The sequence below is a fragment of the Lissotriton helveticus genome, chromosome 3_1 (assembly GCF_964261635.1).
Source record: "Lissotriton helveticus chromosome 3_1, aLisHel1.1, whole genome shotgun sequence".
Taxonomy (NCBI): Eukaryota; Metazoa; Chordata; class Amphibia; order Caudata; family Salamandridae; genus Lissotriton; species Lissotriton helveticus.
Window position 1 is genome coordinate 727,563,697 of NC_136061.1, and position 27,473 is coordinate 727,591,169.

At 45.7% G+C, this 27,473-nt stretch overlaps 1 protein-coding gene across 2 annotated transcripts in view; it reads left to right on the forward strand.

Moving 5' to 3' along the window:
• SYT9 (synaptotagmin 9) overlaps positions 1-27,473 on the forward strand; it is a 1,008,207-nt gene that overhangs the window by 313,804 nt on the left and 666,930 nt on the right. The gene's annotated exons all lie outside the window — the stretch shown is intronic.

A 27,473-nucleotide genomic window follows, 5' to 3' on the forward strand; every position in this document is an offset into this window, starting at 1 on the left:
ATGTACTCGTCACTGTCTTGCGACACTGTGGTGAGTGACGATGAGCCGCTGGATGAGGATCGGTGAGCTCGACGTGATCTCGTGGTGTGATGTCGAGGGCGAGGCGTGCTTGTGGATCTGCTTCGCCGTTGGTGAGAGCATGTTGAGTGGGCACTTGAGCCCGATGAGTTGGAGGAGTGGCTCTCTCTTCTCGTCACGGCACGTGCGTGATGTCGGGTGTCAGATCGTGGAGCGGGAGACTGACGGGTAGATTGTCTTGCTTGGCATGCGACCTCAAAGTGGTTGTCCTTTCCACAGCGGTGACACCGCTGGCTGATGGCTGGCATTGTCCCGAGTGTGGATAGTCTTGGCCACATCGGTAGCATGCAGGTGCAGATCTGGTGGACTTCGTGTGCCGCGATTCTCGTCTGGGTGACGATTTCCGGGAACTGTGGTGATGCTTGCTTGTTCTATGCGTGCTCAGCACCGGTCGGGTGGCTTTGGGTGTCTGTACTCGGAGGGCATGCTCTTTGTGATCGGGCTTGTGAGTTTCTATTCGCTTGGCATGGTCTTCCGCTTGGTCGTTGATCCTTGTGAGTTCTTCAATCTGTTCCAGGGTGTATGATTTTTTTAAGAGACGTCTGCGTAGTGATTCTGAGCGGCAGCCATCAATGATGCGGAGCCACAGTGCGTCTTCCGTTTTGAAGTTTTCGAAATCGCAATGGCGCGTCATTCTCTTGATGCGTGTGATGAAGTCGCCCATGCACTCTCCTTTCTCTTGAGAGGCTAGGTTGAACACGTAGCATTCATAGTCTACGTTGCGCTTGTGCAGAAATCGCCTATCAAGGGCAGCCTTCACTTCGTCATAAGTGGCAGTGGCAGCGTCGGGCATTTCTTTGATTATTTGTGCTATTTCCTGGCCTGCTAGATTTCGCAGTGCAACCAGCTTGCGTTTTGAGTCTTGTACCAGGGACCCTTCCATGTAGTCTTCGAAGTCCTCGCTCCAGGTTTTCCAGGCGGGCCACATGGTGTTACCAGGCGTCAGCACCAGCGGCTGTGGTTGTCGCATGAAGGGTGCTCCTACGGGCGCTGCTTGAGGCACCATCGTTGTGCCTCCGCTTGTGGAGGTGCTCTGAACGTCGGTGTCAGACATGCTGTCTCTGCACTCTTTGTAGTGTTGTTCACTCTATTGTCTTTCTTTTGCTTTTAGCTGAGGTGAGTGGTAGTGTTCCCGCTCTTTTCCACTTGGTTTTGTGGTGTGGAGTGATTATGCCTGACTCTAAGATGGCCGCCGTTGTTGAAACGTGGGTTTTGTAAGGGCTGGCGCCTGACTTAAAGATGGCCGCCGTGTGAGACGTCGTCTCCTTGGCCCCGGCAGTCTCTGTCATGCATTTATGCCACGCTTCACTTGTCCGGCGGTCGCTTGTTCAGCGGGACTCACCCTCGTGATTCTTTGGTCATGGGAGGGACTGGGACGTTCGCGCCCACCGCGACGCCGCTCCGCAGGGCTCCTCGTGTCCTCTGTCACGCGAGCACACGATGCTGCGCGAGCACTTTCCCCAGTGCGTGTTTCTGCGAGCGCTTCACTCGCTTCGCTCCCTTGGATGGCAGCGCGACGTCGTCGGGCCAGGGTAGCGGTGTAGGTGTCGGTTCACTTTCGAGCTCTTTCTTTGGAGCGGCGCGTCCTTGGAGCTGCTGGCTTGTCGTTGGGGCCGTTTCCTCAGCTGGGCTGTGCGACGTTGTTTGTGGGGTAAGTGCATCCCATCCTCGTCGCCATTGTCGCACTGCAGCCCGCCCAAATAAACACAGGACTCAGAGCTCGGTCAGGGGGGTCCTTCTTTATTCCCTGCCAGACAGTTACTGGCTTACAGACTACTTCTCCTCCCTTTCCTGTCCCCGTCACTTCCACTTCCTACTTGCCTGATCTGTCTCTGTGTGGTCAGGCATGACAACACGACAAGCACTAGCTGAATAAATATTGTAGCTTCGAGGTTACACCCTCGAAGCTGGGCACAGAGGGGTGGTGAGGTACAAGGATACACAACCTACATGTGATTCAGTGTTTCTGTCTTACGAGGGGTTCCTGCATGCAGACAGAACACAGAAAACACTGTGTGAGAGTTCAAACACACACCAAGCTCATATGATCACAAGCCGAGCTGCAATTTCATCGTGTACTATTCACTAAGAGAAAATAGGCACCAACACAAGACATACTGTACATTAGGATATATTAACCATTGGAGGAAATAAATAGGAAGTTCCCGACTTGAACATGGCCATCTAATAATTGCTCATGGCTTACAGCAACAAAGAAAACAAAAAGCTAAGCGGGAAGCTGCATTGCGTCTTGTGCGAATTAAACTAAAATTCACAGAAAAAAAACCCACCCACGAACAAAGTAACATACCATAAGTGGCGGAGCTGTCTGAATAGCATCCCGGGCTGCAGAAAGCTGAGTGTCCGTCTCGAAAGAAGCAGTACGTCTAGAGCTGAGACCTAAAAGTGATAAATTCGGTCAGAAGCTGACATTTAACACCAAGTGTGGTTTATGAATTGTCCCCCGCATACCTTCCCCAGGTACGGACGAGCTGTACATAACTGCTAGCAAATAAACATGGAGCTCTCTGAACCTGAATAATTGCTATATACTAGACTCAAATACAGCATTCAGTCTCTCAAATGCCAGCCTTCTATATTAAAATACCTGTTTTGTACAGCAAACTCTCACTTTGTACTCTGTTGTTCTTGGTCTGAAATACAGTATATGGGGGTCCAGATTAGACTGTGCTATAAATTAAAACTGTTTTATTAAATCAAATTTTATTGGCCGTTACGTACGTCTATCAAGTTGACTACTTTGGTAGTTTGCCTACAAAAAATGGATGCATAATTATTTTTAAGATGTACTTAAAATTCTAGAAAAGTAAGGTCCATATCTTTCTGTTGTTGTGCTGTCCATTCTAACAGTTATATTTTGAAGTTCAATTATTTGTTTTCTTTAAAATTTCCATTTGACCGTTTGTGAATATTTGGTTTATGGTCTTCGGGGCACATGCATCACGCACCCCATTTGCGATTTCTAAATTGTGATTTTTAAGTAATCACTCTTTAGGAATCGCAAAAGGCTATGCATCAAAAAAATCGCAATATTTTTGCAGTTCGGTTAAAATCGCAATTGCTAATAGTGATTACATATTACTGAATCGCGAAAAGCGAATCTGCAAATACAGAATCGCAAATAGGGATTTGTGTCAGCTTGATGACATCACCACAAAGAAGTGAGTCAGGGATTGCTCACACCTGTTCACTGAGAGAGGCAGAGGAGGAGGAGGCACACTGTTGGAGCTGATCGGAAACAAGTTTTTCTGTGAGCAGAATTTGTGGAATAACAGCAGCATGGCTTCTGAAACAGGAGACAAGAAAGCTGAAGGGCGCAAGAGGAAATGAAATTCAGAGACAAAGAACTTGAAGTCCTCATTGAGGAAGTGGTACAGAGCCATGACAAACTGTTTGGCATCACTGCAGGTCCCAGAGTCTGTTAAAAGGAAGATTTGGCTTGGGATCCAAGCAAAGGTCAATGCAATTGGGGGTCACACAGCACTCAATATCTGACCTGCGCAAGCGCTGGTATGACCTGCGTAGTTGGCTAAAGAAAGGGTGACTGCAAGGCTTGCCGATGCCAAAAACCCTGGAGGGGGACCATCCACGGAACGTGCCAACACACCCCTGAAGGACATTGGGAAGCCACACTGCAGCCGGAAGCAGTTGTTGGCATCACACAGATTGATACCTCTGAACAGGTCGGTACCTCACAAGGTAAGAGCAATGCAAATAATCATTTATAGTTTAATCTAAAAAACACTTGCCCCCAATGCAGATCATGCTTAGTGTAGCAAATCTGACTCCTGTCCACATTTTAGCTGCCACACCCAACTGCACTATGGTAGTAGCATGCAGAAAGTTTACGTGAAAGGCAAGGACGGATCAAAGCAGAATTAGTGCATCAGAGTACACCAAGCCAGTGATTACCCTGGACTTTCTGCGTAACTAAATAACTTTATTAAACAATGCCATTTGCAATGTGACATACATGTACATCAAAACATTCTGAACTTTCACTGTTTAACATCACATGCAGCTGCACAGGAGACTGACGTTGGTGATGTCCTTGACACAAACGAACAAGGCGCACAGTCAGAAGAGGAAACAGAAGTGGCAGCTTCATCACTGAAACCTGCAGTCACTAAATGCAGGACCATAGTGCCACCACTACCAGATTTGGAAAGAGAAGAGCGGAGCCATCCTGACACTCCAACACCACCGGCTGGCCATACAACAACAACACCACCAAAGTTACCAATGCAGGGCAGATCCGTACCTCTCCATAGGCGAAGGGCAAGGGCACTCATGACAGCTGCAGGAGACAATGGGTCTGCTGTCCGGGCTGGGCTGGAGAGACAGATGCTCAAGGTCCTGCACCTACAATGTAAAAACATGCGGTTAATGCAGGCCCAACTTGGAACATTGGCAACCAACATTGGGGAAATCCGGGACTGCATGAAGGAGCTCACCACTGCTGTTGTGGAAGGACAGAGGGCCACCAATGAAAACTTTGCTAATATCCCCATAGCAATGCATGACTTGTGCAGGGTGATGCAGGATGAGCATGCATCCTAACGTAGGAGGCATCATAATTTGATGGTGTGCCTAGATGGTTACACCAGGGCCATCAATCGGCTGAGCACTACCACAGCTCAACTGTCCCGTCGTGCTGTGGGGATCAAGTCTAGATGAGCCATTGCTGTGGGGATGTGGCCAGGGGCCTTAACCAGGTCACCAATGCGGTGGAGCAACTCCAGACTGCTGCAGTTAGTGGCAGCAACATTCTGGGAGGGGGTAGAGTGAGGAGGCCTCCAGCCTCAGTAGCCTGCTGGCACCAATAACAACAACTAGGAGGCGCAGTACATGGAGCACTACTGGCACCGAAGGCTATTACTCCCTGGAAGCTACCTGACGCTAGGAGGTGCGGAGAACATAGGACCTGCTCATGAGTGGGGATAGCATGTGTCCTGCGAGTCTGATGCTGCAGTAGTGGATCTAATTCAGCTATGAGATCATAGATTATGTCTGCATTCAACCTATATTTGTCACATATCACGTCCTCTGTCTGCCCTAACAATGTAATGTGCACCCTGAAAATGCTCTCCTGTATCCTCCTTATTCTCTGTGCTGTTGCTGGTAGCCTCATCCTCCTCGCCATGACATAGAGCGCTGCCATTGTGAAACATTCTGAAGCCTTCTGGGACTGTTTAGGTAGTTGGGTAATGGTTATCACCTGATTTGTTCACTTTGAAATGGTTACCACCTGGTTGCATTTGTTCTTATTTAAGAAATGCAATTTGCAATTTCTAGCAGAATCGCAATTTGCAAATTTTTCTTGCATAGGTTTTGCGATTACCCATTTGCGATGACCTATTGCGGAATCATAAATTCAGATTCGGTGTGTAGGTAATCGCAAAAAATTGCAAATTTACGGACGAATCTTTGAATTTGCTTCATGCATTGCTTATGGCTATTTTGCGATTGCAAATGGCCACTTTTTGCAGTTCGCAATATTTGCGATTGCAAAATAGCTTGATGCATGGTCCCCTTTATTCTTAGATAGAGAAGTGTGCTTAAGCTAGGTGTACTCTTTCTTAGTAAAGCGCAGATTTATGGAGAAAAAATACAATTTCAAAATATAAAGAGTAAAAATTAAACATACAGAAATGTTTGTTTGAGGTTATGAATCTTGAATTAGGCCTTGGATAAGGTACTAATTATTGATGACTACTAAATGTGAAGGCTGGGAAAAAAATAACAATGATGAGCGCAGAGTGCTATTCACAGGAGAAGCCGCCACTGAAAGCTCTTCTAAATGGGCAGATAATTCAGGGACACTGCAGTACTTCTGGAGAGAAGCCAAATGTATGTGTTGAGTGTTAAGCCTAATGAGCTTGCCAAGATGTTACTTAAAATTCAAAATAGCATGCCAGCTAAGTTGATTTTTGAAATCATTCAAATAAGATGTACGTAGAAGGTCAGTCTTTTTTAAACTCTGACAATATGTAATGTTCAGAAAATATAATATGAGAAATCTGCTAGATCTTTAATCCTTGCAGTTAATCATAAATGTAGTGTGTACACATTCAGACCCAAAACGTATGAATATTAAGTAAGTGAAAAATATCACATAATTTTGTTATCTTCTGTTTCAGTTGCCTACAACTCTCACAGAAATTGGCCTTAATGTTGGGTAGTGGAATGGAAGATCATTTTAATAAATGAGAAATAGGCCCTTGTAAACGTTTTTTTGGGATGACTGGGTTTCCTATTAAAACATTAGAAACCCAGAAATAGATTCAGGTCCGTAGTGCATCCAAAAGCATGACACAAGCTAGGACCATGCAAAAGACCACCTGTGCCAAATTCTGAACATTTTTAAAATCTTAAATGTAAGGGCAAGCCCCTGCTGGGAAGGGGCACTGTAAAAAAACCACAATATCCTGACTTAATTTCAAAGAAATACCGTAACAAAAATGTGTATTTGGGCGGAAAGGGCAGTTCTCCCCTAATGCCTAGAACAGTGTTCTCAAAAGCTTTTCTGAATAAGAACGATTTCTAATTAGGGATAATCATTGCGAGCTACTAAAAGCTAAGCAGCTCACTCATTGTTACCAGATGCCCAAACACCCATCTTCATTGACTTTAAGTCTAATGTCCATAGAGCCAAATACTATGGTTTGAACAAATTACTTTTATTAGAGGTACTATGGCAGGGTTGCCATGTGTATCAGTGAGAGCATGGTCTTTGGGGATTTATGAACATGTGTGCATATGAATGGGATATATGTGTATGGGTGACTGGGAGCCTGTGTTGTATGTACTTGCAGCACAGGACATAACTTTCGCCATATGTGGCACTGTTACATGTTTAACACAAACGTACAACCATTTTTTCAAAAATGGAATTCCATAAAACTCATCATTTAAAGGTTTCTCCCATCTCAAAGTGCCACATTTACAAACAGCAGGTATCTTGCTCCTAGTGGCTTGTAGACATGGTGCCATACAACCAAAACATACAGCCATTTGTTTGAATGGAAGGAATTTAAAGTAAAGGAATGCGCTTCATAAAACATCAAGGGCCTGATTAAGATGTCTGTCGGTGAGCCTCCGAACGCTTGTTGAAGGCTTACCGATCGACATCCGTGGTTTGAAGTCCGACCGGCATACTACAATGATGGGTGTCAGAGTCCATACCGGCCGGTCAGTCCAACTGGCTTTGATGGGCTGAACGAGCCTGTCGGCCAGTTGGAACTGCCATATAATCCCATTTGCATGCTGTTAGAACTGGCTATTTCTGGTAGGCTAAGGCTGACGCCAAAGCCGGCAGAAACCACCATTCTAGTCAGGGCGAGGGAGTCACACGCCAAGATAACCCCTGCTCACCCCCTTGGTAGCTTGGCACGAGCAGTAAGGCTAAACTCGGAGGCAATGTGTAAAGCATTTGCGCCAGCACACAACAGCAACAACATCCTAGGCACACCACAAAAGGAACTCCACACAAGGTTATATAAAAATAACTTTTGTATTGTCAAAACACATCAGAGAGAAATCACACATGTACATTGTGCCAACTGGCACGGAAAATATTCATAAGGGATTATTTACAAGACAGGGCCACATAGGCCACTGTCAGAATCAACACTTTTAGAAATAGAAATACTGTCAGAAATTAGAATAAAAGGATATAAAATAACAGTTATAAATCACATCCAGTAACTACTGGGAACAGGTAAGTACCACCTACGCAACCCTAACCACCTTAGGAGAATGTCACGCAGGGAACTAGGACCTCACTAGGACCACCTGTACTGGAAAGAACAACCACCTAAGAATAATATACATTTAGGGGTATCAGCAAGAACACATTACACATGATGCCTAAAACATTCAGAGGTGCAGGGAAAAAGGTAAACACATGATGTATAAAAACACATTCAGAGGTGTACGGACAACCACCTAAGTATCACACAGCATTTAGGGGTCTAGGAAAGAATACATTACCCATGATGCATAAATATACATTCAGAGGAGTAGTAAAGGGAAACACATGATGCATAAACCTACACATTCAGCGGTGTTAAGAACAAAGCACATGATGCAATAAAACTACATTCAGAGGTACCAGAACAATACAATAGCGCAAACATCACATGATGTCTAAAAACATTCAGAGGTGCAGGAATAACACATGATGCAAGAGAACACATTCAGAGGTGCAATAACCATACAATTGCGCAAAACTTACATAAGCCACCGCCTGTGGCAGTCCCTAGGCCAACTGGCCTTGTTGGGGCTAAGACGCCCTGTGTCTCAATGTCAGGGGCCTAAACGGTGCAGGTGCCCACTACTTGCTGGGCACCTGTGAACATCCCAAGACCTAAACGGTGCAGCTGCCCACTAATTGCTGGGCAACTGTGAAGCAGAACTGTGGCAGGGCTCTCACTAGCCCTCAGGAGCAAACTGCGCCCACTGCTAGCAAACTGCGCATAGTCAACCGTTGGAGTCACACAGGCTCTTAAACAAATATGGCCTATGGAACCCTCGAGGCTCTGAACAGATCCCTCGCAGGCAGGAGGGGGCGGGCACCGGCAATGTGCCCCGACGCCCCCTCTAACTAATATGGCCCTCGAGCCTCGCTGGGCTCGTAAATCAAGTATGCCCCCTAGAGCCTCCGTGGCTCTAAACAAAAAATGGCCCTCGAGCCTCGCTGGGCGCGTAAATCAAATGTGCCCCCTAGAGCCTCCGTGGCTCTAAACACAAAATGGCCCCTGGAGCCTCGGGGCTCCAAACAGAATGCAGCCTCTGCGGAGCCTCTCAGGCTCTATCCACCGTTGGAGAGGCCCGCTGCCATCCGGGGCCGCTCTAACCTTCCCTCTCAGCCTCCAGCCCTCCCGCACTCACCGGCTGCTTCGAGACTCCCCCGGTGGCGGTCCTGGGCAGCGGGGCTCGGAGAGGCGGCGCCCTCCCCTCAGCGCGGGGCTTCCCTGGACTCCAGGAGCCCCGCCCGGCCGTTGGCGGCCTCGGCCGCCATCTCAGCTTCACCCGGGCCCCCTCCTGGGACCCGGGGCTTTGGGACATCACCGCGGGGCTCTCCTCTCGACATGGGAGCCCCCGCGGAAGCTCGCGCCACCTTCCTCCTTTTTTCCCGGGCTTGCAGTCGTTGCCTGGGGAAGCCCTTCCGGACAGCCAATCACAGATCTCCTCTCCAGTGACGCGGGAGGAGTCCCTGCCGGCTGGGCCAATCCCAGCGCGGCCCTTCAGTGACGTCGGCGGCTGCTTCCTCTCGGCCCGGGCCAGCGGCGGTAAACACACGGGGACAATAACGAGGGGTGGGCACCCTCGAAGCGGAAATTATCGGGGCAAGGCCGGGTGGGCACCGGTGCCGTAAATTAAAGAATAAAATCCGCACAACACGCAGGGTGGGCACCTGCTATTCCTCACGCAAAATGTGGGGCGGAGGAATGCTTGAAATAAAGCAAAAAGCGCTCCCAAGCGCTATAAAGATAAATCAAGCGCTCCTAAGCGCTAGGGACAACATACAAGCGCTCTCAGGAGCTAGAAGCTACAAGTCAAGCGCTCCCAAGCGCTAGCAGGCAAAAAGAAGGTCCAAGTAAAAATAAAGCGCTCCCAGGAGCTAAGGAACAACAAGTCCAGCAAATTCCTTCAGGAGTCCAGGACCTCAGCAGTCCAGGACATAAGGTGGAGCACAGCAGCTCCCAGAGAAGGAAAGTCCATCAGGTGTCCAGGGGCTGGGCAGGGCCCAGGGATTCCCCTGGGCCCTAGCAGCGGCACGCCCCTGGCAGATTCAAGTCCAAAAACAAGAACATTTTGGAAGGGGACACAGCCCCTTCTTATACAGAGAAAAGTCTTTGAAGTCTTTGTGCAGGCAGTGTGAGAACCAGCTAGAACTGGTTATAGGGAAGTCCTTTCAGTATCAGGGACAGAGGTGACAGTCGCCCAGCGGGGGGGTGGAGCCAGCATTGTGGCAGGCAGGCACAACCTCATTCACTCCCAGGTGCCATCTCCTCCCAATTCCCTGGCAGCAGATGCTGCCTTTCATCCACGGGCTGACTCAGACAACCTCCTGGGGCTCTGCAGTCCCTGCCACCCTCAAACCAGACAGTCAATCCACAAGCAGGCCCAGGCACTCTGGGCCAGGCTCACCAGCCAATCACACGCCAGGCACAAATTACACAAATATGCCAACTTCTCAAAGTGGCACTTCTAGACTAGACACAACCATGCCGCATACACCATTACGCAGCATTCAATCTCACGAGTTCGCACATATCAAACTCGACCCTGCACTCCCCACACATCAGGAACTACCATGGGCATACATATTCCCCATTCATTCCTATGGGAGGGCAGGTCACTCACCACACATACACAGAGAGCTCAAGCACTTTACACTGTACCACAGTGAAAAAGTGCGCAGAGGCCTAAAATCACCAACACCAGGTCACAGAAACAGGCTAGGAAAAAGCAAAAAGTTTCAGGCTGAACCTGCCAAAAGGGCCAGGTCCAACACATGCAGTAACAAAATACAGGAGGTTACCCATAAACCTGCTAGAGATAAGGGTAAATAGTATATAACATTCAACAGTGTCTCAAAGGGTTTTGTTTGGTAGACAATTTACAAGGGAGCACAACCAATTGTCGTGAGCAGGGGAAGGGGAGCAGGGACACAAGAAACCAGGAGACATATGGTTGAGGAGAAAAATATTTTACATATATTTTATTATATGGTCAAAATAAACAATCATAAATGAACTGTGTTACATTAAATGTCATGTAACCTGTATTATACTGTGCTCAAGTTCTCGTGAGAAGGTGCCGACCCTAGTGTATCTATGTACTTAGATATACAGAATCAATCAATGTTTTATTATAAAAACAAGTGGAGCAATAGGTTTACACATACAAACGTGCTTGATTATTAAACTGAAGGTTCATATATAAAACAGAAAGGAGCAAGGGACACATTTTCTAGCAAGCAACCAACATTTTTCATATATGATTAACAACATGTTAAGGAATCCAGGTAAAACTTCTTTGACTGTATGATCGTTCGCGGTTGTTAGGAAGTAGTTAAATAAAGCATGTTGGGAATGTGTGGTAATGTCTGTACTGATTTAGTTTAAACCAGAAGTGGAATAATAGCCGACTTTTCGATCGATGTCATAATGAATAAATGAGACCACCCTCAGGACTGCATTGAATAGTGTACGGACGATTGAACCCTGAATATTCAGAATCATTAGCAGACTGTGCTTCAATTATTTGGATGTACATGGAGTAACAAGTGACACAACCACCAACAAAGGAGCTCTGAGCCGCTTTCTTCCCTATGATGTTTTACCCATGTTTGGAATATAAATACCGCCGATGATCAATTTTTTTTTATTTTACATTTAGTTTCTGGATATTGGGAAACAGACCCTACATCATCGTTGGGTCGTTTTTTACTGTTCCAGATGTAACCCTCACATTTTCCTTTTCAACGTCATCACTATATTAATCCTCAGACACATTTGTTTGGGCTGGAATATATATAGTCTGCACGTTGTACAAGTGAGTTCCCCTGCTCTGCCTACTTCACTTCATGTGAATCTGTTAACCAGTCTTTTTATTTTGACCCTGGCATCATGCTAATCAGTGGCCTAGGCCTGCCCCTGTCAATACGAGCCCAGGACATTTCCTGTGACCCGCAGGAGGACGCCAATAATGCTCTCAGAGTGGCCAGAGGACTGCTGTCAATCACACAGAAGCAGATGGGAAGAATGCTTGCTAATAAATAAATAAATACCATTTGCGGAGTCCCAGTTTTCACACAGACGTGCGCCCTCGCATATGAGGCGTTAAACCCACAATTCTCCAGTGACATGCAACTAGGTATGTATTACTTAACAAAATACAGATGCTGGCTTGTGGCCACTTGAAAGGCTAATGCGTGGATTCCACACTTCTCGCGAGAAATTCTCGTACTACGCACGGAAAGAGCCCAGAGTCTATTGCACCCGAATTAATGTCAACTGTATTTCGTAATAGGTAACATAAAATAGAAGCCGACAGACAGTAATTTGAAAGGCTAATGCGTGATGTTTTTTACTCACTCCTACGGTTCTTGTTCTTGCGCAGACCTGGAGGCCGTGTATAGATACTTAAAGAAATAGATATTCCCAGATGGTTACAGATATTTAATATGCTGTACTCGACGCGCTGAGCGTTTAAAGCATAGAAACGACAAACAGCTTGGAAATTTCCTGGGACCCAGAGAAACAATAAGCGGAAGAACTGAAGAGCCAGCGCACGAGTGGCTGCAAAGGGCAGGTGGGGATTGAATGTATCATTATCATGTACCGAGTGCTACAACACTGTTTGCATTCCTGCTCCAATAAGAAGGGAATCCTGGTGCTTTGAGAATTACACCACAAATCTTCAAGTTGTGTGCTTTATTATTCGTATATTAGTATATTTAGTACACATTTCTTAGAAACAGTCAGAGAAAGACATTAGATTATTCTGTGTTCCAAACATTTTCCTGCATATTTAAGTTAGTCTTTAAATAAATAATGACATTTGGTTTATTAATACAGCCGAAAAAAACAACACTGTTGTCTTATGCATGACCCTGCAGTGCCAGAGCAGGCATTGTATTAATAGCGTGGACCACACTGAGACGAATGCCGGTCTGCCATTTTTATCCAAAGCATTTTGTTATAATATACAAGATAAATTGTTTAGCAAGCCAAGGTTGATTGTTAAGTTAGCTTATGCAAGACATCATATTGTACACTTTGGCAATATGTCACTTGTGTTAGACGTATGAATTATTTTGAAAATGCTCTGTATGGGTTGTAGTTGGAAGTTCTCGAAATAGTGACAAATTTGTGAGCGCACATATTTGATGTGGCATTTGCAAATTCCTCTTTTATCCATCCATCCATCCATCCATCCATGATCCATCTATATGTTCTATCTGCCTCAATCTCTAAGTCTCACTCTCTCTCACTCTATACCTATTGCACTTTCTGTAAACCTTTCAGCTTCACTTGACTCTACACCTTCCTCTCATTGTCTCTCCCTCCCCTCCCCCTCCTTTCTATCTTTTCTGACTACATAGTTAAATCACCAACTGAATTCACTCTTTGGAGTTATCAAGGTCCAGAGCTAGATCAAAGAAACAATTGAATGCCTGCTCCCACTAATATTTAAGGTGCGTCATTCGAAAACGGTTCTGCAGAATTTTAGTGAAGTGATTATTTGCCACTCTGGGCATTGGGATGTCGTTTTGCAATTAGGATTAACAGTGCTGAAGTATTTGTGAGTGAGCAGTTTTAAGTTTACTGATGGCCCTGAAGAAGGAACACCATTTAGGGCCACATTACGATGTAGACATCGCCGTGGATGCGGAACCGACCGACCTCCAGTCGGCGGTCCCGACACTGCAATTATACGAAGCGACTGCATATGGTGACTTTGACATTTTACAATGGAAGCCTGTGCGGCAGTCTGATACAGCCGCGGCACAATCTGCCATTGTAAAAGGGGAGTTTTTGAACATCCCTGCACCGTGTGTCAGGCACCTCACCGTGCCTGCCACACGGTTCAGGGATGTGAAGGAGGTGAACCCCAGGACCACAACCTCAGGCAGCGAATATATGAGGGCCCCACTGGGGACTCCCAAAGTCGCTTTCCGACAGTCTTTCCATGTCGGTAAGGCCGACATGGAAAGGCTATCAGAAACCGACATCATAATCCCAACTGCGGAAATACAGTTTTTAAGGGATAGTGCACGGCATCCAACTGGCCGATGGGCTCCTAGAGCCCGTCAGAACCCAGTGGGGACTCCCAAAGTCGCTTTCCGACAGTCATTCCATGTCGGTAAGGCCGACATGGAAAGGCTATCAGAAACCGATATCATAATCCCAACTGCGGAATTAAGGGATTGTGCACGGCATCCAACTGGCCGACGGGCTCCTAGAGCCCGTCGGAACCCAGTCTGTTTGACTGGCTGGTTTACACTCCGACTGCTAGCATTGTAATTTGGCTGTCAGAATGTAAACCTACCATGTTAGTTGGTAAGCCCCTGATGAGCGGTCAGAGGCTTACAGACCGACATCGTAATGAGTCACCTACTGTAAAAAAATCTCCATACACATATTGACCTATATTGTTATTCTATTGAGTGTAAAGAAAATGAAGTAAGCTATTTTTTTGTGAGCTTACAGAAAATAAAAAATAATTCTCTAAATAAAGTTGCACTAATTGAAACAAAAATACCTTCATCAATCAGGTGGAATCAGTATTCGTTTGTTTGTGGTGGGGTTAGGTTTTAAGTATGACTGAATCAAACAGAAGTCAGCGGTTTATTTATTTTAAAATGTTTATATACCTACATTTAAACACCTTACTTTTTATTTTCTTGATGAATCAGATATGCAACTGTAGGGGGGAACATGTGTTTTATACAATTATTATAGAAAATACAAGCACTGACAAAGCCAATCGCTTCGGCCTTTACATAGAGAAAAACATGTACGAAGCTTCGATAACGCATGCAGCGAGGTAGAGCATGGACAGAAGGAGGTCAAGCTTCGCTAAACCACAACGGGGCATTTTTCTGAGAGGCTTGATTTACGTTAGCATCATGCAACGTGGTACATGTGAGACGCAAACCTCTAAGACAGATTTATGAAGCCATGCAAAGCCATGTGTAGCTCTTAGTCGCTTCATAAATCTGGAGTAGCGCAATGCAGTGCATTTCGCTGTGCATTTCGTGTCTGGTCCGCCGACCTCCAGTCGGCGGACCAGACACTGCAATTATACGAAGCGACTGCACATGGTGACTTTGACATTTTACAATAAAAAGCCTCTGCGGCAGTCTGAAACAACTGCGGCACGAGCTCCCATTGTAAAATGGGAGTTTTTGAACATCCCTGCACCATGTGTCAGGCACCTCACAGTTCCTGCGACACGGTGCAGGGATGTGAAGGAGGTGCACCCCAGGACCACAACCTCAGGCAGCGAATGTATGGGGGCCCCACTGGGGACTCCCAAAGTCGCTTTCCGATAGTCTCTCCATGTCGGTAAGGCCGACATGGAAAGGCTATCAGAAACCGACATCATAATCCCAACTGCGGAAATACAGTTTTTAAGGGATTGTGCCCGGCATCCAACTGGCCGACGGGCTCCTAGAGCTCATCGGAACCCAGTCAGTTTGACTGGCTGGTTTACACTCTACGCTCTTAGTCGCATCATAAATCTGGAGTAGCGCAATGCAGTGCATTTCGCTGCATTACGCTACTATGCCCTGGGTAGGAGTTCAATGGGCGTTGCGTAGGTGTTCCCACGCAACTCCCATGGATTTTGAATCATTCCCAGATTTACAAGAACTTGTAAACCTGGGAATGTACCAACATCTTAAGCCTTCTCAGGAGAGGTATAATAAGGAGAAATATCTTCATTTCTCTTTTTCACCTCCTCTTTCTCTCTGTGCTGCAGTTTGCAGCACACAGAGAACAAGGAATTTTCATCCCAGGATTGTCTTTGTGCAGGAAGGTGTCTCTTCCTGCACAAATAAATCCTGTCTGCAAAACAGTCACCCTTGTGCCATGGTGCAAGGGTGCCTGCGTTGGGGCTAGGCAGCCAAAACAGCGCCGGGACAAGAACTGGAATTTGTTGTATTCTTTCAAATATGGCGCACCTTACCCTTTCCTTATCATGCAGCACAGTGCAGCAAGGTGACTTGCTGTGCTGAGCTGCACATTGTAACTTTTTTGTAAATATGCTCCAGAATATATGGAGCACAGGCAACAGCAGGGGAAGCAGCCATTTTGTAAACAGGTACTTCAGTAGTTGCTCAAGCTTATCAGACCTAAACACATATACACAAAACAACTAAAGTATGGGCAGTAGCAATACAAGCTTAACTCATACAAAAGTAAACACACACAGAACAAGTAAATTGTGTGCTGCTGAAATCAGTGGCAGCTGGCATCTAAGGAGGGTGGTGAGGTGTGGGACAAAAAACAAAAGTGGAAAAATAATCCCACTTCTCTTATATGCATGATATCCTCCTCCTCGCTCAGGTCTCTAGGCAAGCAGGCTCCAGGAAACTGTAGTAACCAATCCTGAGGCTGCTCTCATGCTACATGAGATCAGTGCCAGGACTGGAGGGAGCTGCCTTTCTCACCGCTCCCGAGGGCACCGGAGCCATATGCTGTCTTTAACACAGCTGTGTAGGACGGCTGGTTAGAGAGGTTTGAACTGCACATTTCTGGCTGACCCTTGCAAGACAGCTGACCAAAAAGACATGCATACTTTAAACCTAAGTGCCCTGCCCATCACTGCTTTCTGCTGTTGCCTGACTGGCAGCAGCAGAAAGCCCCGCCCCAGTCCAGACCCTGGGCTCAGGACAGGGTTTTGAACAATAAAATGGAAATGAATTACCATTTTATTTTTCTGTCCCTAGGGAAATAGTTTTAGTGGGGCAATGCTCCTCTGCCTTAACGGAGGAGCCACCCCTGGCTGAAATACATTTGTTCTACATCTCCCACAGTTACAGCACAGGGATCAACATTGAACGTTTCCTTTATCCCTAAGCATAGTTGTTTTCGCATATTGCAAAGGACACTATTGGAGAAATGCTCCAATTTCCAGGATAGGCAAATGCTAGGAATAGTGTACTATCTCAGAGGAGGAAGACAGTTAGGTATAGAGCTTGAAAGAGACAGCGTACAGTGGATGCGTGGTTCTATGCACACGCACATCTTACACAGGTAGTACATGTGAAAAGTATCTCACACTCATTTATGTAGCACTTCCTTATCTGATGCTCTCTGTTGGTAAAGCTTCCTGTCTCATCCATGTCCCTGCACATAGTTTCTGGTCAACTGTCACTACATATACTCGGAGCTAATATCAAGACACCCCCTTCCCTGTTGCTTATAGCCAAACATTTTAGCTGCCCCCCTTGTGTCTTTACCTGATTAAGATGTTATTCATTGTCAGCCATTCTGTTTCGAGTACATATTTAGAACATGACCTTGTTTTACTTTCACTAACGCACTTGAATATCTTGATGTTATTTCTCTTACAACAGACGAATAATGAGCCGAACGAAAACTCGGAGCTATTTAAATAATGACTGCTTAATCATGTTCTTTTTTGTGCGAATGAAGATACAGCTGGTCAGTGGCATTCTCCCAGGATGTGTTTCAGGGGCACACAGATGCTGCGGTTATTAAACACCAAAAAACGAGGGTGCTGGGGTTTCCAAGCAAACACTGCCCAAATACAGAGCAGGCAATGCCTACCTCAAAGCAAGCAGTCTTGGGGTGAGGCGGGGCACACTACAATATACAATCATCACAATAGCAATAAAGTACGACGGTTCAGTTATGGTGTGTATTACACAGGATCCGTTTATGGTGTGTGCTACACAGCATGTTCATTAATATCTCAGATTATATTAAATGTATTGACATCATAAACAGTAATAATGAATTGAAAAATGCATATAGAGCAATACACAACTGTAACATGGTAATCATACAACAAAACTAGTAATCTGACATTGAGAACGTTAATCTTATATAGAAACCATGAATCCTAAAAAGCGTATAGTAATCACCCTATACAGCAGTTGAACAATGGCCCTATGTAATGTTTCTGCAGCTCTCATGTTCATGTGGTTCTAATCAATCAATCAATGAAACATCCTTTGTAAAATGCAGCACTTTCACCCCTAGGGGTTTCTAGGCGCTATGTCTCCGTCGAAGAGCCCGGTCTGGAGTCTCTTTCTGAAGTCTGCCAGTGGAGGGGCTGTACAGATTTTGGAGGGGGAGGTTGTTCCAAGTCGTGGCAGCGATGTAGGCAAAGGAGCGGCCACCCAGCCTGCCTCTTTCTCTGGTGAGGTGTTAGAGTGGCTCCATGAATTTCTACAATCATCATTGTAGGAAATTGGGCACTGGCTGAGGGGGTGAAACCCTACTCAAGCAGCAACTACAATTCTTGTCAGAGTGAAGTCACAAGCAGACTCCAAATTAACCTGTGCTTAACCTACTGGATGTTTGGCACAACACAGTCAGGCTTAATTTCAGAGACAGTGTGTGAAGTATGTATGCAGCACTTTAAACAGTAATAAAATAAAAATACAACACAAGAAAAATCCCACACCAATTTCGAAAAAGAAAGTACATTTTAATAAATTATTTGAGACTAAATAGACAAAATCCCAATTAGGAGAACCAAAGATATGCATGTATAATTTTAGTTCATCATAATGCCTAGAAGCACAAAGCTCCACCTGTGGTAATCTGGTCACTCAGGATTGGGACAAAGTCACAAGTTCAGGCTGATGACGATGGAGCGTGGGCCAGATACATGGGCCTAGTTAGGACCCCTGAACAAAGTACCTTATATCCTGGTTCTGGAGCATTGCGAGCTCCCGTGTGGAGAATGCATCGCACAGCGGTGATTCCAGAGAGCTGCAAGGCTGCAGTGCAAGGTCCTGTGTCGAGGATACACCACTCAGCAACTGTTCATAGGAGTTACAGGGATGCAATGCTAGGTCCTGCATCGAGGAAGCATTGTGCAGCAGTAGTTCCATGGATTAGCTGTGCAGCAATGCATTTAACTGCATTGTTTCTGCTTGGACCACAGCTGGGCTGGCAAAGCACCTTCAGGCCCACTTTTAAGACTGGGGTGGCACCACTTGAGTCCAGGATGCTCAGCAGACAGAGTCCCGGAGCTGGGCTTAAGGTGATTGGAGTCTTTTCTTTCCTAGATGCTGTGATCAGGAGACCAGCCAACAAGCCCTTGTAGTCACTCTGATGGTCCTGCATTCAAAATTCAACTCTAGTCCTTTTCACTCAGGCAGCAAGTCAGCAGAGTAACAGTCATTCTTGCAGCAGAGCACCACACAGGTCCAGAGGTGTACTAAGGAATTGGGTATGAGGATCCAATATTTATACGTGGTACCATCTTTGAAGGAGGAGAATGGTCTGAAGGTTTCCAACCCAAGAGTTGAATGGAATTTCCTGCCTCCCTTCCCTGGCCCCAGCTTGTTTGGGGGAACAAAATACTAGTGTCAAACTTTTTGTGAGTGTGCACAGAGCCTTTGTGATGTGCAAATGCGGTAGGTGGCAGCTCCACCCCCTCATCAGGTCAGAGATGGCCTATCCTGTCAAAACCTATTCCCCTTTTTCCCACTATCTGGAAGCAATACACACAGACCAACTTCCAACTATACCTAGTCATGTGACCCAGGTTACAGGCTACAGCCACGAAATAGAACAAGAAAATGCCAACTTTCCAAAAGTGGTACAAAAGGGGGTGGCGATGGACGGAGCATCTGAACCAATCAAACACTCTCACCCAGTCAAAAGATCTGGGTTTGATCCATCACCGTTCTTTAGCCCACTCTGCCACCCCTGTTCAGACATGGCTATATGCAAATCAGTCTGACCCTGTGCCTCATGGGAACAGTCCAGCCCGAACTGCCAAGCCATGCCTTCCATGGACCAGACACAAGCCTCCGAGGACTGGTATCTGGCATTCCAGCCGTCTTCAGCCCGGCTTGCTTGAATCCAGTGGCAAAGTGAGCAAGGGACTCACGTCTGAGCATACCCTGCCACACTTATGGCGGCCAAAGCGGTACAAAAGGGGGTGACGATGGACGGAGCATCTGAACCAATCATCCCAATTGTGTGTATTTTACATTCTGATTGCCACCATTTCTCAAAAGTCTCCTCTCAATGGACGTAAGAAATCATAACGCCACAACAATCATAGGGCTTACCACAGAAGCAATCTTAGTACTGCTACCCAAGATACTGCTAAAAGCGTATTCAAATGTGAAAGTAAATGTTAGGCGGATGTTAATGTTGGAAATGGCATAAACGAAGAGTAAAACAATTGGCCAAGAAATGGCAGAGACATAAGAAGGACTATCAAGTGACATGCATACAGTGTTGTGTTGCGTCTGTGTGATACGAACACTCCACTGTAGAGAATAAGTCGACTTTTTCCTTCAGAGAGTTGTCCCTTTCACTCGAGTCTACATACAATACATAGATTGTGCCATGTTTCCAGCGCTTAATACCTTACACCAACTTCCCCACAATGCCATCCATTGAGCACCAACCAGCGGAGTACCGGTCTCCTCCATGATATTACTGCTACTGCATCCATCTTACTCTACAAATATTATGTCTCATCAGGTTGTTTGTTCCTTAAGAAGAGATCTAAAAAGTTATCAGTTAAACTTCCATCCAATTGGCAACTCCTATTCAGTTTCCAACGTGATAGATTAGCTCATCCCACCTTCATTCCTGCAAACTCGAAGTTTTGTTACCAAGCGTACATTCTTTTTTTATTAAACTGTATTGATTTCCCCCACAGTGCACCAATAAGAGGCAAATGCTTTTCAGACTTTTTGTCTTCACATAACATTAAACTCCCTACCTAGCTGATAATCATAACGCTTCTGCTGCATGTCTTAAAACATGTGTTTCAAAGGTGTATGTGGCAAAAAATCTCAATGTATAGTTATTATCTCAGAGGTGAACAAAACATAGCAAGTCATCGATGCCACGAGATAAGATTGCAGAAACTTGATATACATTCATATACATGCATTTCTTTTCAGAAACTAGGGCTGAGGGCTATTTTTTCTTCAATCTCTTCCCCATTTACACTTCTTTCTTCCTTTTCATGCTTCTCTGCCTCCTAATGAGTGTTTAGTCGCTTTGTGCTGTGTGCTTCGAGTGCCTCTCCTGAGCCTCTCTTGAGCAGTTTGTCCTTTCTTTTCACCCTGTCTGACACCACTTGTAGCCCCATTAGACTAGTGTGGAGCGGAAAAAGTGAACAGGTAAAATGTGTTTGTACGTATTGTCACCGCTATGTCGAGAATGAGCGGTAATTTCCCTCCCCCACTTAAATGTTGCCATCTATTAGCTGAGGGTAAAAAATGCCCCTCAACAATTAATGCCCCCCACCTGCTTATTTGACGTTATACATGAACTGAAATTAAACCCAAGCTCCACATTTACCACGGAAGTCTCTACTGCACTCCAAGAAGGGATCACTACATACATATATACATAAAACGGAAAATGTCATGTGTTCGGAGTAAATTTGATGCAGTCGTTCTGATGTTGGTTAAATGGATGTGGTAAAATGTATATTAATATCGACCTGTATTTCTGCTGTAAACCTGACGATGGTGGCCATATATAGAGCGTTTCAGTTGATTTCTAAACAATTTCAGCTAAATAACAACAACCAATAAAAAAACAAAAGGATTAAAATGACCAAAGCTTCTCCAAACTACGGAACTGTGGTACATTTGTCAAGTAGTGACCTTGTGACCAGTAAACAGAAGCCCCCAGTTCACAAATATGAGTGTGCAAGAAAGACATTTGGGATTACAACGTCTGACGAGCACTGCATCGCATTTTGGGATGCAGTGTACTCAACGAAATTCGTTTTATTTATTTAAATGTTTACTTACCTGTAAAACTCCGTAATCCATACATTACTACCCCCCACCCTGCCCCTCCCCCTCCCCACGTCACCGCCCTGCATTTACTCCCACTGCCGGCCGCGGCTGCGTCCAAAGTAACAAAAAGCTTAGTATCAAAATAATCTTTTGAGCAGAACATGTAGGGTAACGTGTGATTTAAGATCATCATCAGTACTAGATGAGCTTCCTGAAATCTGTCTCTTTCAGTCCCTGCTTATGGGTATAAGAGATGCCGACGCGAGAGCAGCGAGGACGCAAGAACCCTGATTTCGGCCGCGGACCACTGCGATTAACTCCCGGCAGGACCCCGTGTGGCACATCGGTCGTGGCGCTAAGGGAGAACATTATTAATTGCTGTAAGCACCACGTAAATTAGTAGCACTTACCTACAAATCCAATCGTTGATTGACCCACAACAGACAGTCATTACTTCTTCGATTAAAGCATCTCTTATACCCATAAGCGGGGACTGAAAGAGACAGATTTCAGGAAGCTCATCTAGTCCTGATGATGATCTTAAATCGCTAAAGATCGAAACGTCGTTGACCTACCCAAGGAAATTCCCCCACCCCATTGTATATAGCTCTGTGGATCACACCTTGTTTTATGTGACATCTCGTTTATTTTCACTTTGTTCACTCATGTCACGAAATGCACCCTGTCAATCATTTAAGCCCCTGAAACGCATCTCTACATGTTGAAAATATGAAATAAATAATTTTTCACATGTTACCCTACATATTCTGCTCCAAAGATTAATTTGATACTAAGCTTTTTGTTACATTGGACCTATGTAGGCCACCCTTGAACCATGACTTCCTAGTTTTGAGCAACTTCTGCTGAATCACTTGCCATTTGCATAATGTTGGGGTAATGAACTGTATTCTTAGCCAGGCACAAATAACATTCGTGCTTGGTTTGATAATAGGTGTCATTAACAGAGGAGTGAAAATGAGGTTTTCTCCTTCACTGCATTGTCAATATGCCTTTTAATTGCTTCTGCAAACTAGGGGTAGGCAGAAAACTCCGCTCCTTTGGCGGAGTTCGCAAAGTTTTGCCCACTCTCAAAAAAAAACAGTGAACCATCACGTGTTGGACTTTTTTTTGCGCATAGCTCGCCAATGTGAAGATGGTGAGCACCTGCGGGAAAATTGAGCGCTAGACTGCCTACGGCGAGATTTCTCAAGATAGACGGTTGCAGCAGATCGCTACCTCTCACATTGAGAAAACTGTGGCTTGCGTTGAGAAAGCTGCTGCTAAAGTAGAAAATCTACTAGAGTGGCAGAAAAATGCAGCAACCTCTGGCATACGTCGTGGTGCCTTTCACTCTGATTTTATTTCGCAGGACAAGCTCCTGATGCTAAAAATCAGCGTGTACAGCGGGAGGTGCCTGAACTCCACTGCTCACCGAACTCTGCAGAATCTCGCTGAGTCTTTATGTAACTCTGTGGAATTCTGTGGAGTGAAACTCCGTGAGTTCCCCAACTCCCAGTGTATACCTGCATGCAAACCGGAGTAATGCACACAAAGTGAGTGCAATTACATTTGAATAGGTAATATCCTTTCATTTCACAAGTGTATAAATTGGGTGTGCATAACCCCCACTGTCACGCACAATTTATATCTGTCCCATGGTACTAGGCCTGATATTTACAATCATCAAAATAAAATAAAATTTGTGCTTGGTTTGCTAATAGGTGTCATTAATAGAGGAGTGAAAATGAGGTTTTCCCCTACACTGCATTTGCAATAGGCCTTTCAATAGTTGCGTTTGAAAACTAGGGATGGCAGCAAACTCCGTTCCCGGGCGTAGTTCACAAAGTTTTGCCCACTCCGCGCTCCGGAAAAATTCAGTGAACCATCACGTGTCGGAATTTTTTCTTGCGCACAGCTCGCCAATGTTAAGATGGTGAACACAAATAAGAAAATTGAGCACTAGACTGCCTACGGTGAGAGTTCTCAAGATGGGCGGTCGCACCAATTCGCTCCCTCTCACATTGAGAAAGCTGCGGCTTGCGTGGGGAAAGCTGCCGCTAAAGTAGAAAATCTACTAGAGTTGCAGAAAGATGCATCAACCTCTGGCATACCTCGAGGTGCCTTTCACTCTGATTTTATACCGCAGGACAAGCTGCTGGTGCTAAAAATCAGCACGTGCAGCGGGAAGTACCTAAACTCCACTGCTCACGGAACTCTGCAGAATCCCGCTGAGTTTTTATGTAACTTTGCGGAATTCTGCAGAGGGAAACTCCGCGAGATCCGCCACCCCTAGTGCATACCTGCATGCATAATGCACATAAATTTGAATAGGTAAACCCCTATCTTTTCACAAGTGGATAAATTGGGTGTGCATAGGATCCACTTTCCAGCAAAAATTGTATCTGTCCCATGATACTAGTCTTGATATTTACAACCATCTGTTGATAGACCCCTATCTAATTGAGCTGTAGAGTGTTATGATTCTTGTATTGCACCTTCCCCAATCTTGTTACACTGCACTTTGGCACCCGATTGACATAAAAATGGCAATTTCTGTTTGTTTTGTGATTCAAAAAGTTTCTAAAATGGACCCTAGGATGATGCGGGTTCCATTCATTGGTGTAGCATCTGGTGCGGTCCACCCCTCCCTCTGCACTCTTACCTCCAGCCATCGCAAGAGATCACCAGCACCCCAAGCCTCTCTTACCTGCTGCAGTCGCGGGGCAGCAAATGCAGGGACCGCCACAGGTGGCCCAAAGTCTAGCTGCGCCACTGGTTTGAATAAATAGTTTAGAAACACCTTTAAGAATTCCTAATTGCATATGCATGCACGATCGATTTTGTACTTGAATATGGTGTACGATTGCACACGTATTTCAGGAATATTTTGCTGATTTTCCCACATTTGAAATGAATTTATTCCCGATCCAGACAAGAGAAAGTTTAAACATTTGTTAGGGTTTTACTTGACAGAGAAAGAGTTTGTTAATACCACAAACAACCACGTCTCATCCCTGGAAAGCTCAGATCCCAACTCTGGTAGCAGATTTACTCACACTAAAAAGTTTTTTAGTCTAATTACAAGTGTAACATCAAGGTTTGAAATCAGAAAAGTAGCTGAAGCATGTCTACTTGTAGGTGCGTGTAAGTTGAACTGTTATCTGCTAACAGTTATGTTATGTTAACCGAAGTTTGTATAGCGCGTAATCACCAGCAGGCCTTTTAGCACTTTGAGAAGACCAAAGTCCACCAGCAATCGCCGATAAACAATTGGCGGATGATTTAGACTGTGTCCAGAGTCTCCCTAAACAGAACAGTCTTGAGTTGCTTCCTAAAAGGGAGGAGTGCGGATTCTTTCAGAAGGTTCTCAGGCAGTTGATTCCAAAGTTGGGGAATTAAGACAGAGAAAGTTCTGCCACCTTTGGATGCGGTTTTGACCCGTGAGTAGGCCAAGAAGCCTGCCTTGGATAACCAAAGAGTACATCCTGGCGCATAGTTCCCTAGACGCTCCTTGATATAGGCTGGGGTCTGGCTATGGATGGCTTTGTGGGCAGTGCAAAGGCCTTGAACTTTGCTCTCTGTTTGATAGGGAGCCATTGCAACTTACACTGCAAAGGGGTAGCATGAGCCCTTCTAGGGAGCCTGAATATCAGCCTAGCTGCGTCATTCAAGGTCATCTGTAGCTTGCTGAGGAGTTTCTCAGGGAGGCTGATATATAAAGCATTGCGGTAGTCCAATCTAGACACGATTGTGGCCAACACGATCATCTGTAAAGTGGCAGCTGAGATAAGGGGGGCAAGTTTCCGCAACTGTCTCATTAAACGCGTACAGGTGCCGACCACAGAAGCTCCTTCATTGGCCATAGAGAGATTGGCATCAATCTTAAGGCCCAAACTTTTTATGACAGGAAGTGGCTTAGGGGAGGTGCCAAGCTCCTGTGGCCAGAAGAGGTTGTTCCAGGGATTGTTTTTAGAAGAGATGACAAGGACCTCAGTTTTTTCTGGGTTGACTTTTAGCGAGTTAGCTGTCATCCAGTTCACTGTGTATCTGAGGATGTTTTGCACATGAGTGTGGGCTTGAGGGGATTTTCGATCTGGAGAATAAGTTGGGTATCATCTGCATTGTTAAAGACTTGTCAGTCCAGGCGGGCCAGAGCGGCCACCAGTGGCTGGAGATACATGTTGAAACGGAGTGTGGACAGCGCTGACCCCTGGATGATACCACATGTGAGGGCACCACTGTTCGACACCTGCTCACCCATTTGGACCCTTTAGGACCGCCCTGACAGAAAGGACTCAAGTCACTGGTGTGAAAACCCACGAATGCCCAAGTCAGCAATCCGGGCCAGATGCTGTGCGTGATTGACCATATTGAACACCGCTGACAGATCTAACAGAATCAGGGCGTTCTGCTTTTTGTTGTCGGCCATAACTCTAAGCTCGTCGAGCACAGACAACTTCACCAGTTCAATACTATGGTGGGCCCTGAAACCGGCCTGCCTCACCTGAAGTAGCTGGTGTTCTTCCAAGAAAGATGAGAGTATGTTGAGGACATGTTACTCAACTACTTTCGCCAGAAAAGGAATCTGGGAAATGGGCCTACAGTTTTTAAGATTGGTTGCATCTGCCCCAGGTTTCTTCATCCGGGGAATAACCCTGGCCTCCTTTAGGCTGGAGGGCAAGTAACCTGTCTCCAGGGAATGATTAAGTTGAGAAAGGATCTCCCTCTCAAGCCCGGGAAGGGACATTTGGAAAATCCTCAGAGTACAGGGGTCTGCTGGGGAGCCTGAATTGATGCCATTCATCAGGCATGACAGGGAGGCTAGGTCTAGATTAGGAAAGGAGGTGACTTGCTCACCGGGAGTCTTGGGGGCTAGATTCCGGTCCAGGGGGTGCTGGTTAATTGGAGTGTTGTCAGTCTCGGCTAGAATGTCCCTGATTTTAAGAAGAAAAAAGGCCTGAAATTTGTTGCAGTCCGCCGGCTCGGGTGCAGGTTTCTGTTCTGACTTCTGGCTGAGTTCTTTTAAAATTCTAAACGTTTCCCTCTGTTTGTTTGCAGGGACTGTAAGTCTTGCCTCATAGTATTCAGCCTTTCTGAATATAATGGCTTCTTTATATAAGGCTAGCATGGTTTTATAATTTGCAAGCGCGACTGGGTGGTATCTCTTTTGATAACACATGGTATGATTTGCGCCATAGCCTCTTGGATTGGTGGAGCATTTGCTTCGGTCGATTGGGCGCTCTGTGTTTGGACCAGGGAGATATCATTTTGCCAGAATAGGTAAGATAAGGTATGTCCCTAAGGAGGTTGATTTCTTTTATTGGTATACCTCGAAGACTCTAGTCTGCAGAATCCTCTTTTACTTTATCAAAGTGGTAACTTGCTTCATAACTGTGAACATCACACAGTACTGATAATTTAAAACCACTCAACAAGCATTTATCAAACAACAAATAAATGTTTCTTTATCACAGAGAAGAGATGACCTGATCTGAGAGCAGATCAACAACAATAGAGGAGTAATCCATTTCATCATATTAGAGCTAGATATGGTTCAGTGTCTGAATCTTCAGTGCAGTGTTTAACTTGTAAAAGAATAAGGCCATGATTACTTGCGGGGTGTGGCGGTGGAGGTCCAGTCACCTCCGCATTGCAGTCCAACCGCCCCATTATGAGTTGGGAGGGCTGACCTCAGATGCCGCCAGAGAATTGCCATTCCCTGGCAGCGGTGGTGCAGTCAGGAGGCCTCAATATGCTTGGCGGGACTGCAGCGGTCCCCCCAAGCATATTACAAGTTTCCTCTCAGCCGGCAGTGTCATGGAGGTTCCTCCTCCATGTACACCGTGGCGGTAATGAAACAAAAAAGGGCAGGAAC